Below are 10244 nucleotides of genomic sequence, written 5' to 3'. Positions count from 1 at the left end.
GAGACAAATGATCTTCCCTGATAAAGTACAAACTTTAGTACCTGTATTAAAATCTTAGTTCTGCTTCTTATTATTTGCATGACCTTGGGCAATTAACTTCTCAATTTCCCCATTTATAAGATGAGGACTAGGGGCGGCCAGGTAGCACAGTGAGTAAGAGCACCGGCTCCTGTGTCAGGATGACCTGGGAATCGAATCTGGGCTCAGACACTTAGCACCCACCCAGAAACACCTGGCTGTGTAACCTTGAGCAAGTTACTTAACCCCAATTGCTTAGGGGAGGCCAGGTAGCTCAGCGAGTAAGAGCACTGGCCCCAGTGTCCGGATGACCTGGGGATCAAATCTGGGCTCAGATACTTAGCACCACACACAGAAATAACTGGCCATGTAACCTTGAGCAAGTTGCTTAACCCTGGTTGCTTTAAAAAATAATAATAATAAGATGAGGACTCAAAGACCTCTGGTGTAACCTCTACTTCTAATTCTATGATTTTCTGAAACTTAGTAGTATTCTAGAATATGTTCATAGTTCTTGAGACTCAAGGTTAGAACATAAGTATCATTTTGTCTCTCCTACCTATAATCCTGCTTGATTATTTACAGTCTTGATGAACTAAATTTTGTAGCAAAGTGGATTAAATCAATAATATGTGATTGTATTACTCGATAGACCACATGTCATAGGGGATAGAAAGCCAAATGTCACTCTTAAAGTCTGGAAAACTTATATTCAAGTCTTGCCTCTGAGAAATACTAAATTTGCAACAATGAAAAAGTTTCTTGCTTTTCAGTGGCCCCCCAGCAAATCTCTAACATTATATAGTGACCAATCTTCACCAGTGGAGTGAGTTTCCACATTGTTAATTCCTTACTCAAGTGAAAAATGTATCTCTAGAAATTAAAAAAAATTTTCTGACTTGAAAAAATAGATCTATCTTTAGAACAATGTTTATGCAAAAGAAATTTATCATTTTAATATACATCTTAAATTTCATGGTTTCAAGGTAAATGTGGATTGTTGATATTCTTATTGCTTCAATAAAATCAGCTTCTTTTCCTCCACCACCACCTCCCATGTATGACTGATTCAGTTTTCAAAGATTAAATGGGAAATGTTATGAAAGCAGTGGTCAAGTCTGCATTAGCCTTCAGGAAGCTCTGAAATACATAGAAGAAGGTGTCCACCAATACTGAAATTCCAAAACTGTTCTTTATAGTTAAGGTCCCAGGCAAGTTACTTAATATCTAAATGTTCTAGGAACCTCTGAAAGATGTTAAGTTGTAGAGAAAGCATTACCAGCATTGCTACACAGTCTTTCCTCACCTGGGAATTCCCTATAGTATGAAATGACATTTCTAGCCCTATCCCTACGTCTATTCCACCTGCCTATTCTACTGAAAAACCAAAAGGCCTCTTAATATAGATCATTCTATTTTTACTCCCTTTGCCTTCCAACCATCCTTCAAACTACTGCCAGAATAATTATTCTTTTGCATAGATTTGATTATGACTCTACTTAAAAAAATTCTCAGTGGCGTCCTGTTTTTTATAGGTAAAATTTAAATTCCTCAGATCGAGATTTAAGACCTTTCATAATTTAGAAACATGCTACCTCTGCAACCTTGTCTTATGTTTCTCCCATCCAAGACTTCTATGTTCTAACCACAGTGAACAACTCTATCCCTGACACAGACTTTCCTTTCCTGCTTCCAAGTTTTTGCCCATACAGTTGTCTGTGTTTGGCTTATTTCCTTCATTTTTCTTTTTTGTTCATTTCCTACTCATGTGTTGAAGCAGAAATCAAATGGTATTTCCTCTTTAACCCTTTCCTTAGTCCCTCAATATGTAGTATTCTTTCTCTCCCACTCCACACACCTTTTTTTTTTTTAAATTCTACGGTGTCTATTAGAATGTGTGTCTCTGGAGATCAGGGCTTGTGTTTTTCCTTTTCTTTATTTCTCCAATGCATAGGATATAGTAAGTTCTTAATAAATGCTTATTGGCTTATTGTCAATTTACTAAAGTATATGTTTTATTTTTCTCTGACTACAAATTCCACAATGACAGGACCTGTTTTATCTATATTTTGTGTCTGGCATGGTGCTTTACAAACAGTGGGCACTTAGTAAATGTTTACTGAGTAGAATTTAATTAAGAAATGATGTGTGCATGTTTAAATGTGTGTATATGTATGTTTAAATTTCCCTGGATTGTAATTGGAAATCCCAGAGGAAGTGCACATATGCTCTTTTGTGAAATGCTTAGTAGATTCCAAAGTCCAGTAAAAAAGGAACGAGAGTGACCAGGAAGATAACTAAGATCTTTCTGAGTTTTAGAGAAAGTGCAGAAGCTAATTCTAAAATTCCTTCTCTACATCTTGTTTCAGTATATGTTGTTTTTTTTAATGTCCTAAAAGTATTTTAAAAGCAGGCCTCCATCTGACCTTGTGAGATTTTTCAAGATTGTTTCAAGCTGAATTCCTTAGTTCCTTACTACACCTCAAAAGGAGGTGTCTCCTCTAGCCTTGGCCCTGCTTTCAGAGCAGAATAAGAGTATGGGCCACTTCCAGAGAGTCTCTGTGGTTGGGGTGGAAGAGAAATGTGGACCTAGTGGTATATTTTTTTAAATAGGAAAAGAAGCACCTCTCTGATAGTTCTGTTGTTGCAAAAATATTCCTTTGAAAAATGCATTCTCTCAGTCTGAGTGCCAGTCCAGAAGAGTGGAAGATGAAAAGATCCATTGCAGACTTCTTTCTGTCTTCCTGCCCCCATTACAACTTATCCCTGACCTTGGTTGATTCTCTGTCGGGCAAAAGGACAACTGAGCATAGGCCTCATTTGATGAAAGGCAGAAGATTGTGATAAAGTACATATGGGATTGGACATGGGGGGAGAGCTTGACATTTTTATAGAATAATGATGATTAGTAAAAACAGGCTATCCCCATCCCCCACTCCCCCTGAATGCTGCAAGCAGCTCTGTAGCTAACAACCATTATCTCCTTTATAGATTTATGGTCTATAAACAGAAATATAGCATGGACTTTCAACACAAATGTATCTCATTTCAGGGAAGCCCTGTGACCCTCATGAAACACTATGCCATCAAAGAAGAGTTGAAAGAACAAGTAACATTGACAATTTTATGGTGCATCCTCCCATAGGGACAGGGAGGAGGTGTATGAATTTATAAAATGAGGAAGGTTAGCCTGGGACTTACCTCCTCAGGGACTCAATGATAGTATGAAAGATTACTTTTTTTTTTTTTTGCTGGCAATTGGAGTTAAGTGACTTGCCCAAGGTCACACGGCTAGTAAGTGTTAAGTGTGTGAGGCCAAATTTGAGCTCAGGTCCTCTTGACTCCAGGGCTAGTACTCTATTCACTGTACCACCCAGACTCCCTGAAAGATTAATTTTTGAAGAGAGTAAAACTAAGTTGCCACTGAGTCTAAGCTCAGTAAAAACTTTTGAAGATCATTTTATCATTAACAAATGTGTTCAGGTGTGAGAAGAATTGGGTGGTGAAAGTATGATGAATTAACCATTGCCTCCATTTTTTTCTCATTAAAAATGGGAAGAATCTAGGAATAGTGAAAACCCTAAAGGTTTTTTTTTTTCCGCCCAACTCCCACACACATTATGCCTGACTCATTCAGAATAGTAATCTAGTTTTGATTATTCAGAGCTAAACAGATCAAAAGAACTTCCAGAAATCCAGAGATAAGTAGACTATTGACTCTAGCTTCTTTTCCCCTATGACTTGAGAAGTGAAATGAGTAGAGAAGAATGTGATGACATTAAATCTTTTTAAAAAATTATTATTAGTTAATGACGATTATTAAGAGCAGATTAGTAGCAGATGAATTTCCATGAATGGCTTAAACTTTTTCACCTTCAAAGAAGCAAAGAGTTAGTCCATTTTAGCAGTGAAGGTATACACAGCTCCCCCTTGTCCTTTAAAATTCAATTCAGATGGCTGAGCAAGCAGAATGACCAAGGCTTTGAACCAGGGTACCAAAATGTATCAGGTTTTGCAGCATTTACCTTGCTTTACCAATTGTAAATAACTGATCTTAGAAATAACATGTTAACACAATTGACAAATTAACTAGTCAACAAGGATTATTAGTTAAAATTGTGATTGTCATAATAGCCTTCAAATGTCCCAGGTTTTACTCTCTGCAACATAAACTTGCATTTCTGAGGCTTCCTTCTCTTCTACCTAATTAATTATGCCTTTAAAAAGTAGATTTAAAGGGGGTAGCCAGGTAGCACAGCAAGTAAGAGCACTGGCTCCAGTGTCGGGATGACCTGGGGATCGAATCTGGGCCCAGACACTTAGCACCACACCCAGAAAAAACTGGCCGAGTAATCTTGAGCAAGTTACTTAACCCCGGTTGCTTAAAAATAAATAAATAAATGAAAGTAGATTTAAAGGCGTATTTCCTGCAATTTGTCTAAGTCTTATTTTTTTATCGTTTGTCCAACATGTAAATATTATTAGCTATGGTTCTTGTGTCTCACTCCACCCCAACCACCTCCATCCTACCTCCTTCACCTTGAATTTGGGAAACCTCTGGCTAGAAAATGCCCATTTGACATTTTAGAAATGAATGACTTGAATATTATAACCCTGATCTAAGAGCTCAATGGCTTTGATAATATCCTAGAGATGTTTTGATATGATTTTCTAATATTAAAAATTAAGTTGCTCTCATCTAAAACTTGTTAATTGGTTCCTGCTTGTATGGTCAGAGAACTTAGTCATAGCTCTTGTCAGCAGCTCATAAACTAAAGGGAGGTACCCATTGCTCCAGCTTGACTTGTTGCTCATCACTCGATTGGACAAAAAAGATGGTGTCTGGGCATCACCCTAGAGTGGGAGACAATCAAGTAGTCCAGAGACTGTCAATGATTACTTTACTGAACGGGAGTTTCTGGGGGGAGGTATTCATTGTAGGTAATTTGTCCTCCTTTGGTTATGTGGATGAGATTTAGGCATTTCTCCTCACGGCAAGGCAAGGGATAGGTTGGTATTTCTCCTTTACCTTGAAATGATATTGAGGTATTTCCCCTTGAACATTTGTGTGACTAGAGGCTTTTTTATAAATGTAGGGTAGTGAAGAGCCATCCAGTGTCCTAGCTTCAGGGTCACCCAAGCAGTGCTGGCTTTATTTCAGTGATAGTCTCCTCTTAGAATATGCAGTAAGGGAAGGGCAAGGCATGGGAGGTTTCAGCAAGCTAGTTAGTAAGTTTCCACAGCAAAGGAGAACTGTATGAAAACTCAAAGTTACAAATTGGGCCCCAAGTAGTAAGATAAAGTTTAGGAGTCATCAGAGAATCATTTACCTTAGGAAAATTAGAAGTTCATACAGAGAAATATATTCTCACAATATCTCTCTACCACTACATGTCACATAAATAAACTCATGTGAAGATCAAATGTGTCCTTAACCATATTCTCAGTATGATTTTACCAATTAAACTAGCTAGTACAAACTAGATAATTTAGGATTCAGAAAAGGAAAAGAGGTTAGGAACGATCTGGTCTTACTCTGTCTTTAAAAAAAATAGATCTTAGAAATCCAGAGGAAGGATTACCCAAATGTTACCCAAATGACGCAGCTATTTAATAACAGAACTGCAATTCTATAATAGCGTAATAGAGATCCTGGGTTTGAATCCAGGCTTCTCCACTGACTATCAGTGTGAACTTGGATATATCTGTTAGTTTTCTTATATAGATAATAAATAAATTTAAGCTGTAAAGGGCCAGAGAGGTCATTTAGTCCATATTATGTGACCTTCAAGGCACTTTCCATGTCTAATTTTCAACTCTATGATTCTTTGATGGTAATTCTAGGGCTCCTGCTATAAAAAATCATGATGCTTCAAAGTTAATGTATAATTTCAGGAAATAAGTTTCTGTTAAGACAGATTATATTACTAAAACCCTTTTTTGACATATTTTGAGGTTTAGACTTCTAACAACTCAATGAAAAAACACCTTGGTAATCCTTTTGGATCTTTTTAGATAATATTCATTAATTTAGCATATATAGCTAAAAGGATGACAATAAGAATGAACATAGAGAAATTTCATCATAATTTTTTACTTATTGTAGCAAAGAAAGCAAAATAATTTGTAATAGTTCTATAAATTATAACTAAAATAATAAAAGACTAACAGGGACCTTAAAGGTCATATAGTGTATATTTTTTAGTTGAGAAAACAGAGGCCTAGGGAATCAAAGTTCTTAAGTTCATTCGAGCTAGTTATTTCCAAAGGAGAAAAGTAGGAGCTACTTCTCCTGACAGAATTAAATACGTGTCATCAAAATTTTATTTTAAAATATATTTTACTTCGTTAAATACATCCTAATTGCATATATTTACTAACATTCTTTTAAAAAATATTGAATTCTAAATTCTCACTATCTTGTCCCCCTAGAACTCACTGATAATGCAAATAATATGTTAATTATACACGTGAAGTCACACAAAATATTTCCATATTAGCCATGTTGCAAAAGTAAAACAGGCACCAAGACAAGAAAACCAAAGTGAAAAAAAAATATGCTTCAATCTGCACACCAAGTTCATCAGTTTTCTCTCTGAAGGGGATAGCATGTTTTACGTGGGTCTTTGGAATTGTCTTGAATTATTGTCTTGACCAGAGTAGCAAAGTCTTTCACAGTTGATGATCCTTATGATATTGTTTTTTTTTTACTGTGTACAAAGTTCTCCTGGTTCTGCTCACTTCACTTTGCATGAGTTGATATAAAATTTTTCAGGTTTTTTTTTTCTGAGAAACATCCTTCTCATCATTTCTTATAGTACAAAACTATTCTATCACCATCATATATCACAAATTGTTCAGTCATTTCCAAATCAATGGGCATCTTGTCAATTTCTAATTCTTTGCCATCACAAAAATAGTTGTTATAAATATTTTCATATGAAGAAAATAACATCTTAAAAATAGAATTGGGCAAGTAGAAGCTATTGACTCCACGAGACATCAAGAAACAATAAAATGAAGTAGAAAGAATGAAAAATGGAGGTAAATGTGAATATTTCACTGAAAAAACAACTGAATTAGAAAATATATCCAGATGAGATAATTTTGTTTCAATTTCAGTCATAACCTTGTTCAACTTTTGATGCTCTTCTTAGACACTTTATTTTTCTTTCATTTTTTATGAATTTGTTCATTTATATGATGTTGAGGAAGTTTTTCTCTCTTAGATTCTTTCATATTCATTTCTTATATTTACAGTAGCTTATTTCTGACTTTATCCCTTTCATTACTGTCTCCTCTCTACTGGTTGGATATACTAATTTTCCCTGAGTTGAGAGATGGGGGACATCAAGCTTTCTTCTTAGACAGAGATTGAACCGATTCCATGTGAATCTTCAGTCCTTTCACCTTGGTTGTTAAAGCTCCTTGGCTTCCCCTTTAGCTAGTTCTCTGAAGATTTTGTCTATTCAATTCCCAATACCACTATTGAATTTGCTTTCCTTTATATGACTGGCCAATGTGTTCTCTGAAATTTTAGGGATTTAAATTGTATTGCTATGGAGAGATTGTGTAGGAAACTCCACAGTTAGACCTTAAAGCACAACCCTTCAGGTCTGGCTCAGATTTCTTCAATACAAGATTTGGAATGTGCATGCATGTGTGCACTAAATAATACATATTGTAGGTTTCCATTTGTAATGCTGTGCACAAGCAGCTTTCCAGAAGAACTGCTACTGTGAACAGCTTTTAAGATTCTGATTACTCAGTATAGTTATCACTCTATTTATTCCATAACAATCAAAGCAAAACATCCACAGGAAATCAAGGTACAGCATTCACAATATTACAACTTATCACAGAACATCACAATATAATATTCACAACATAGTCTCAAAGTAAAATAGTCACTCTTAAATTAACTCAATCAGTCACTTAACAGTAGTCTTAAAGTACAATATTCAAAGTCTTCCACTCATGGGGGCAAAGTCTTGATTAACTCAATCAGTCACTTAGCAGTAACAATATCTCAAAATACAAATCAGTCACTTCTTCAGCAGTCTTACTAAGTATCATAATCAAAATCCTCCACCCCTTAGGTCACTAGTAAACTATAATTCCATAATTACTCAGTACCAAATGGGAGGTCTTTTCATCTTGACTTGGGACCTGTTCTCAGATTCCCTGGAACCACCTTCCATGGTCCCAGATTCTGCCTGGATTCACCAGACTGTCACCTGGGTTCACTGGCAGACAGCTCCCAGTTCCTTGACCAGCTCTCTGGGCAGGTCCTGCTCCACACTGAAGATCACAGGGTCTGGTTCATGTCAGATCCATTACCATTTCTGCTCCAGGGAATTCAAGTCTCAACCAAGCCACAGACAAACAAAGTCTCAGCATCCCAGTCATGCTTCAGTCACCTGGACTCCTGGCTCCTGGGCTCCTGGCTCCTGGCTTCTTGGGCTCCTGGCTCCCTGGGCTCCTGGCTCCAGGCTCTGGGGTCCTGTTCAGAAGAAGCTCCACAACCATAAGTTTTCAGGACTCAGTTCTCCATTCTTCTGTAGCTGTTCTTCCACCAGATCTCAGTCTAAGGAAATTCTGACTGTGTCTCTCTGGGGCTTTTCCTTATATACACACAACCTGTTTCAGCCAACCCCTTCCTGTTACATCAGTAACAGGAGACAGGAGTCGTGATCAGCTACTAAGTGCTAAGTACTTGCTACTTTTGCCAACACAAAGGTATCTTCAAATTCAAAATTACATTACCATTACACCATTGTCATTTCACAATCTATGACCTTGTATGGATCTTATGAATTTGGTATGGGTCTTATGGATTTGGCTCATTTTCTTTTAGAGATTCTTTTTTTGTTTGGAAAGATTTTTAAGAAATAACTATCTTGGTATATTTCTTATCATGTGATTAACCTAGAGAACCTTGAGTCATGAACCTATCTATATATTCTATGAATGTGTATTTTGCTTCTTTTTCATTTACTAAACAGATCTTTGGAGACAGTAGGAGAAGGTTTTTGTTTGCTTGGCTTTTTTGTTTGTTTGTTGCCTTTCAAAGGGCAATTTCGGTTAAGTAACTTGCCCAAGGTTACATGGCTAGTTATTTTTGTGTGTTTTAAGTGTCTGAGGCCAGATCCAAACCCAGGTCCTCCTGACTCCAGGGCTGGCGCTTTACTCACTGTGCCACCTAGCCACCCCTCTTATTTTTTTTTAAAGCTAGAACTAGTGCTATTATTCCCTATATTTCATTATTTTTTCTTTATTTTTTTTTAGTAACTACTTCGCCCTTACAAGTTAGATCAGAGATCTTCTCAATTCTACCTTTGCTGTTTTTTTTCTTAATCTTTAATTAAATGAAATGCAGAGCAAGATCTTTACACAATTTCTAGTGATTTTGAGGACAACGATCTATTCTTAATGAGTTATATCAAGATCAAATTTTAGGATGACAGTATTTAACACTTTTGTAGTTTTATACTTTTGCCCCTGAGGAAAACAGGGATGTGATGTTGTGAGAAAAAAGCATGCAGAAGCAGTAATTTAGTGATTGTGATATAATGCTAAGAAAAAAGATTTTCTTGTATTACTTTCAGGATAAGGCAGTGTTTATCAAATATCTACTATGACAAGTCATTATGCTAGATGGTATTAGAGATATAATCCATTTGAAGATCAATTCCTGATCTAAAAGAGCTTATAACAAGGTTTAACATGTGATATACTATGATATTTCATCCATTTAAATATCAAGACAACCCATACATACCTTATCTGATCCATGACCTACTATAGTCAAAGAATTTATGGCCTATTGGTCAACTTACTGATAATAAGATTCTCTGTTCTCAGGTAGATTGCCCCTTGGATAGCAGGCACAGTCTGTTCCGAGAACTATATTCAAAATGATTTCAGCTTGGGAGAACCTGCCCCAAACCTGCCTCTCTTGGCATAATTCTTGAAATCTAAATCATCTTATAATAATGAATAAAGTTCTGGATTTGGAATCATATAGACGCAGGGTAATGTCCAACCTCTGCCACTTTCTTGTTCTGTAACCATGGGTTATTCCTTAACTTCATTGGGCTTCAGTTTTCTCATCTTTAAAATGAAAAGGCAGGACTGGATGGTTCTCTTCCAGGTTTAAATTTATCTTCCTTCTTGCCTACCCCCATCTGGTATCTACTTTTAGTTCAGGCATGTTTTCTTATTAA

The sequence above is a fragment of the Petaurus breviceps genome, unplaced genomic scaffold (genome assembly GCF_028583685.1).
Source record: "Petaurus breviceps papuanus isolate PSGF00001 unplaced genomic scaffold, PetGlider_PUasm1.0 189, whole genome shotgun sequence".
NCBI lineage: Eukaryota > Metazoa > Chordata > Mammalia > Diprotodontia > Petauridae > Petaurus > Petaurus breviceps.
This window is presented reverse-complemented; position numbering follows the sequence as displayed.